Here is a 6,976-nt window from a genome sequence, read left to right as displayed (position 1 = left end):
CGTCCACGCGCGCATTGATTTTGGCCTAGTTCCTAGAAAAAAACACAAGAAACTCCACTTCCTGTAACTATGACCAAAGAGTCACGACAGTGCCGCAAATCGTCAGATTGACTTGAAACCCATAAGGCGAAAACAGGACAGGAAGACAACTGCTGTTCCGCCTGATTTATTGCTGTTTTGATGATGAACAAAAGACTTCTTGCTTGTTACACTGTGTCACCTCATTCAATTTGTGTCCTAACATTTGCCATCTCTTAGTATATTTCTGATCTAGGCCTCTTGTTTTTTAGGGCCCTTCTTGTTTTTTTTCGCCCTCTCGCATTAGATTTAGGGTCTCCAAAGGACGTCATCCATAAAATTCACTCGGTGTGGCCTAAAATACAATTGCATAGTACATGTATTGATACTGTTATTTCTATTATATTAAGCTTGTAAGACCACATTGCCATTGGCACATTGACTACAATAATACTGACTACATGGTCTATGGTACTAGCTGTGTTGTCTTTGGTACTGACTGAATTGTCCATGGTACTGGTTACACATGGTAGAGGCTACATTTTCCTTGGTACCGACTACGCTGTTCATGGTAGTGGCTGTGAAAATAAGTTGTCTTGCTATTATACTAGCGTGTCTTTAAGAAGTCTCGGGGCAATGGATGAGGACCTTTCTCTCAACGCCATACCAATGGTCGTCAGAAACGACATCTTGAGTGAAAGTTTGGCAGAAAAGGTGTCACCAAACTTGAAGCAAGCTGACGAAGATGCTGAGAGTAACATCTCTGGTAAATGTGAGGAAAGTGAACACGGTGAGGACGATGAACAGCAGTCTATCAAAAACGATGCTGCTTTTGAGATCGAAACCAGACAGACAATCAGTCCTGGCGATTTTGATACATACGCCATTGCATACATATGCAAGGACCATTACATCTGTGCGGAGAGAAGTGTAGAAAAGGCGAATGGTAAACCCTGTCAGGGAACAAACAGCCAATTGGCAACCTGTGTCTCCGACAACAATGAAACTGATACTTCAGCTTTCAAGGGAAGCGATAGCAGCATGCACACACAAGCCAGGGATCCAAATCCGACGTACACACATAACAACATGAACCCTTATCCGATGGACGCCAAAAACGATGTTAACCCCAATCCGATGTACCTACAAAGCACCATTGAGTCAAATGCAAGCTTCGGACCAACCAGGGATCCAAATCCGATTTACCCACATAACACCATCAACCCTTATCCGATGGACGTCAGAAACGACGTTAACCCCAATCCGATGTATCTGCAAACCCCCGTGGAACCTCCCAACGCCAGCCCTGAGTCCACCATCAGGCCATATGAGAATGATGACCTTCCCTGTACCCAGGCATCAGCTGATGTACACCAGCAAGGTGATGGAGCGAACTTTAGGCCCGCTAACAACGATGACAACCATTGCCTTCAGCCATATGCTGTAACACACCTGCAAGATGGTGAAGCAAACTCTAGTCCAGCTAACAACGATGACAACCATGGCCTTCAGCCATATGCTGTAACTCACCTGCAAGATGGTGAAGCAAACTCTAGTCCAGCTAACAACGATGGCAACCATTGCCTTCAGCCATATGCTGTAACAGACCTGCAAGATGAAGAGGCAGCCGCAAAAGCCAGTATCACCTCTGATGATGAAAGCATTAAACCAGATGCCACCGCATACATGTGCCAGGATGACATGGTATGCAGCACAGCTTCCGGGGACGATCGGACGACACCGCCTTTGCAGAATCAACCATCAGCGGCCTCAAACAACATCCATGATATCCTGAATGGCCTTAATCCGAATCCGATGTACTTGCCAAACGTCCAGCATTGTCCAACTTGCGGTAAGAACTTTATAAACGTCATAATCCCAATTGCTGGGCAGTTATGCTATGAAGTCAATCAATCCTACAATAACAACTGCAAAATATTATCAAAAACTGTTCTATGAGTTGTCTATCCGCATTTATTTGGTATGGTACAAAGATATACATGTACTAGCTATAGATGGATATAGAAGAACCAGGCCTTTTAATAACAGTGTATGGGAAATCTAGGTCTATGTGGCATTTCTGTATCATTTCCGTATCTCTTCACCGTATCGTGTCTAAAAGAGTACTTGTTGCGACGATTCACCTACTCCATTTTTAAAATAATAATAATAATGATAATGATAATGATAATGATAATGATAATGATAATGATAATGATAATGATAATAATAATAATAATAATAATAGGACCTGTATCATCTCCACAGTGCCAACGCTCATACTCATACATAAACAGTCTATCCGGCCATCAATTCAGTGGTTTGAATTGAATGTTTGATTTACAAACTTCCTTTTTTTCAGTACAACCTCGCCGACTATCGTTAGCTTTACTGTATGCGGCTGTGGTCCTTGGGTCATGTATCAGCTGTGGAGTCTTTCTCTGGTTACGTTTTGACGCCAGCCCACCACCGGTATGCCTCTGCCTTATACAGCCTTGCCTGTCACTTCACTGTTTCGTGAGGTTTTTTGTCCATATGTGACAGTTGCCAATAACTGACGCCACTAACTCACTCATTCCAATGGGTCCTGGACCTTTTGGCTCGGCAATTACAAAATGGCGTTGGGGTCGTAATCTAGAGGCCCGGGTTCGAATCCCAGGAGCCACCTTTGTGTTTCTATGTGTTTCAAATGTACTGCTTGCCCCACTTTGCCAGTTGCTTGATTTTGGTTTGTTGGTCACGCTACCCATTTACTTAGAAGGTCATGTTGTGCTCACGTGGTAAGCCTGTCATGTAAACCGCCATATTATTTGGTGCTGTCAGCATATATTTTTACCATAAACTCTCTAAGATCCAAAGTGTGCACCTTGCTCTGTTGGTTGCATTGAGTCGTCAATCGCGTCCATAACTAGCGAAGCAGCATTATTCTATTTAAGCTACTTCATGCTTTAGTATGACAAAATATCACAATACATTATAATACAACTTCAGAACACATAAGGCTGTACCCTCCTGTGTTGTGGCTTTCAGTTTATATGTGACGTTTCAGGATCCTTTTGAGAAAAAAAAATTACTAACTGCTTCTTCTGATACAGTTGAACACAACGTACGGTGGCATCGTGACCCCTGTTCCAACGATGGTGGGCACTATGTATACCCTTACCTCTATTCCAACGATTGCGGTTGCTACTACTACTACAACTACAACTACTACTGCTACTACTACCACCACTACTACTACTGAAACTGCTGCTGCTATTACGACTACTACTACTACTACTACTGCTGCTGCTGCTACTACTACTACTACTACTACTACTACTTCTTCTTCCTCTTCTCCTTCTGCGAAAGCCCTCACCTCTATACCAGCTGGATGCAGCAGGTCTGTCCCCACGGTCATCAACCCTCGTCCATGCAAAGGTTAGACTAGTACGAAAATTCATCTGCGTGTGCTGATAGGTGTGTGTGTGTGTGCGTGTGTGTGTTGATAGTTGTGTATGTGTGTGTGTGTGTGTGTTGATAGGTATGTGTGTGAGTTGATGTGTATGTGTGTGTGTGTGTATGTGTGTGTGTTGATAGGTGTGTGTGTGCGTGCGTTGATAGTTGTGTATGTGTATGTGTGTGTGTGTGTATTGATATATTATGGCACGCCGAATGGGGTCAAAAAGGAGAGAGAGAGGCGCGAAGAAAGAAAAAAACACGGAGAGAGGAAATATCTTGGGCGCGTAGAAAGAAAAACATGTAGAGAGGAAATAAATATCTTGGGCGCGTAGAAAGAAAAACATGGAGAGAGGAAATAAATATCTTGGGCGCGTAGAAAGAAAAATGTAGAGAGGAAATAAATATCTTGGGCGCGTAGAAAGAAAAACATGGGGAAGGGAAAAACATCTTGGGCGTAAAGAAAGAAAAGCCTGAAGAGAGGAAATATCTTGGGCGCAAAGAAAAAAGAAAGAGAAACATGGAGAGAGGAAGTATCTTAAATAAGATAAATACCTTCAGTGGAAAGAAAGAAAACTGGGGGGGGGGATATGAAATTATAGCGACGAAATGAGATTTAGAAAAAACGATTCTTATCGTTATTTGCATCTGCTTGCTGAATGAAACAAACATTCACGTAGTTCATGCAAGCGGTTCCCTTACTTCTCAGGTCAAAATCAAGGTCAAGTCCAACTTATGACCTCACATCTCTGTGTAAGCGCGGCGTCATTGGAAGGAATTGTAATATCAAGGCGGATACCTACATCATGTAACGTTAAATTGTCAGTCAAAACATGCCAATGCGATATTGACCGTTGCAAATTTGTTGACAACATCGACCCCAGTACAAACAGATACACCTACAAAAGCAGGATAATGAATGGTATAGTCTTGAAATGTCCGGACCCCTGGGTACTGACTGGGTGTGATATTTGTCACCCGGATCTGACAGCCGAATGTGTATTCATTCCAACAACGTAGACGAGTCCGGCGCAACTGACAATAGTAACAGTATTGATTAAAAAACGGTGACCACCAATATTATTATCATCAAAGGTTAGTACCGTAGAAAGACCTCTTTTATGGATTTCGTAATAACGTAGCATGCTAGCAGGTATTTATTTTTCCACCGTGTCATTTTGTTGCAATGTCAAACTTAAAGAGTCCCTCCCCCTCAACTGTTGATTTTTTTAAGAAATACGTTTTGTTTGTATAAAAAACCTGGCCGGCCTGCCTATACTTGTTGTTTAGCACTTCTCGCAATTGCATGCGGTTTATTCTTCTCTCTCCGCGCGGTTTATTCTTCTCTCTCCGCGCGGTTTATTCTTCTCTCTCCGCGCGGTTTATTCTTCTCTCTCCGCGCTCACGACGTGCGCGGAGAGAAGAGAAACCCGCATGCAAACGCAAAAGAAATGTGCCGCGGAAGCGAAAATAAATCCAAACGGGGAAGGATGAAAATCCGGTGAAACTAAAGAAAGAAAGAAATTAAATTAACGTCAGTTGGGAAAGAAAACGTTTAATGTGTAGGATGAAACGTCGATGAGAGGGCATATTTTTAAGTGTTCCTACTCGGTTTGCATGCGGTTTTTTTCCTCTCTCTCCGCGCTCGCGACGTGCGCGCGTGGAGAGAAGAGAAACTCGCATGCAAACGTAAAAGAAATAAATGTGCGGCGGAAGCGAATTTCGAAAATATATCCAAACAGGGAAGGATGCATATTTCCTATCCCCCCGTATTTCTGTCCTCTCTGCCTGCATATTTCCTATCCCTCCGTCTTTCTTTCCTCTCTCTGCCTGCATATTTCCTATCCCTCCGTCTTTCTTTCCTCTCTCTGCCTGCATATTTCCTATCCCTCCGTCTTTCTTTCCTCTCTGCCTGCATATTTCCTATCCCTCCGTCTTTCTTTCCTCTCTGCCTGCATATTTCCTATCCCTCCGTCTTTCTTTCCTCTCTCCCTGCATATTTCCTATCCCCCCGTATTTCTGTCCTCTCTGCCTGCATATTTCCTATCCCTCCGTCTTTCTTTCCTCTCTGCCTGCATATTTCCTATCCCTCCGTATTTCTGTCCTCTCTGCCTGCATATTTCCTATCCCTCCTACTTTCTTTCCTCTCTCCATGCATATTTCCTATCCCTCCGTCTTTCTTTCCTCTCTGCCTGCAAAGTCGATCGATGAGAGGGCATGTTTTTAAGCGTTCCTACTCGCATTACTCATGCGTTTGCATGCGGTTTTTTTCCTCTCTCTCCGCGCTCGCGACGTGCGCGCGTGGAGAGAAGAGAAACTCGCATGCAAACGTAAAAGAAATGAGCCGCGGAAGCGAAAATTAATCCAAACGGGGAAGGATGAAAATCCAGTGAAACTAAAGAAAGAAAATAAAAGAACGCCAGTTGTTGGGTAACGGTGTATATACATGTATATATATATGAACCTCAGTCGGGAAATAGTTTCACACGTAGGGAGAAAAGAAATGATAAAATCAAACATATCATACATTAAAAGAAAAGAAAGTTAGGGCAATTTATGAAACATGAAAGTTACTTTCTCGTCGCGAGCGCGGAGAGAGAAGAATAAACCGCGCGGAGAGAGAAGAATAAACCGCGCGGAGAGAGAAGAATAAAAAATATCTTGGGCGCATAGAAAGAGAAACTTGGAGAGAGAAAATATCTTGGGTGCGAAGAAAGAAAGAAATGGAGAGAGGAAAAATCTTGGGCGCGAAGAAAGAAAAACATGGAGAGAGGAAATAAATAAATATCTTTGGCGCGTAGAAAGAAAAACATGGAGAGAGGAAATATCTTGGGCGCGAAGAGAGAAAAACATGGAGAGAGGAAATAAATAAATATCTTGGGCGCGAAGAAAGAAAAACATGGAGAGAGGAAATAAATAAATATCTTGGGCGCGAAGAAAGAAAAACATGGAGAGAGGAAATAAGTAAATATCTTTGGCGCGAAGAAAGAAAAACATGGTGAGAGGAAATATCTTGGGCGCGAAGAAAGAAAAACATGGAGAGAGGAAATTAATAAATATCTTGGGCGCGAAGAAAGAAAAACATGGAGAGAGGAAATATCTTGGGCGCGTAGAAAGAAAAACATTGGAGAGAGGAAATAAATACCTTCAGTGGGAAGAAAGAAATCTCGGGGGATATAAAATTAAAGCGACGAAATGAGATTCTTCTCATTTGTCTTTACTTTATTTGCATCTGCTTGCTGAATGAAACAAACATTCAAGTAGTTCATGCAAGAGGTTCCCTTACTTACTTCTCAGGTCAAAATCAAGGTCAAATCCAACTTATGACATCTCTGTGTGAGCCCGGCGTCATTGGAAGGAATTGTATTATCAAGGCGGATACATCATATAATGTTAAATTGTCAGTCAAAACATGAACTTACAATGAACTTACAATGTATGCCAATGCGACATTGGCCGTTGCAATTGTGTTGACAACATCGATCCCAGTACAAACAGAGACACCTACAAAAGCAGTATA

This window comes from Branchiostoma belcheri, unplaced genomic scaffold, assembly GCF_001625305.1.
Source record: "Branchiostoma belcheri isolate BF01 breed outbred unplaced genomic scaffold, Haploidv18h27 scaffold392, whole genome shotgun sequence".
NCBI classification, from domain to species: Eukaryota; Metazoa; Chordata; class Leptocardii; order Amphioxiformes; family Branchiostomatidae; genus Branchiostoma; species Branchiostoma belcheri.
The sequence above is the reverse complement of the archived record's forward strand: the minus strand, read 5'-3'. Positions refer to the sequence as shown.